A 523-nucleotide genomic window follows, 5' to 3' on the forward strand; every position below is an offset into this window, starting at 1 on the left:
GACAACTGACGGTTCATCTTGTTGCTCAAATTAGGTAATTTTCTTTGTAAAAAGTTTTCAAAAATCTTTCAAAAATATTTTTTTATTATTATTTTCGTTTTTCTAAAGTATATTTTCAAAAAAAAATATAATAAAAATACAAAAAAATTAGAAAATCATAAAAATCAAAAATATTTTGTGTTTCTTGTTTGAGTCTTGTATTAATCTTTAAGTTTGGTGTCAATTGCATGCTTTTAAAATTTTTCTTGCATTCTTTTCGAAAATCTCATGCATTCATAGTGTTCTTCATGATCTTCAAGTTGTTCTTGATAAGTCCTCTTGTTTGATCTTGATGATTTCTTGTTTTGTGTCTTTTGTTGTTTTTCATGTGCATTTTTGCATTCATATTTTCCATGCATTCAAGATTTCTAAGTTTGGTGTCTTGCATGTTTTCTTTGCATCAAAAATTTTTCAAAATTATGTTCTTGATGTTCATCATGATCTTCAAAGTGTTCTTGGTGTTCATCTTGACATTCATAGCATT

The sequence above is a fragment of the Arachis duranensis genome, chromosome 9 (genome assembly GCF_000817695.3).
Source record: "Arachis duranensis cultivar V14167 chromosome 9, aradu.V14167.gnm2.J7QH, whole genome shotgun sequence".
Lineage (NCBI taxonomy): Eukaryota > Viridiplantae > Streptophyta > Magnoliopsida > Fabales > Fabaceae > Arachis > Arachis duranensis.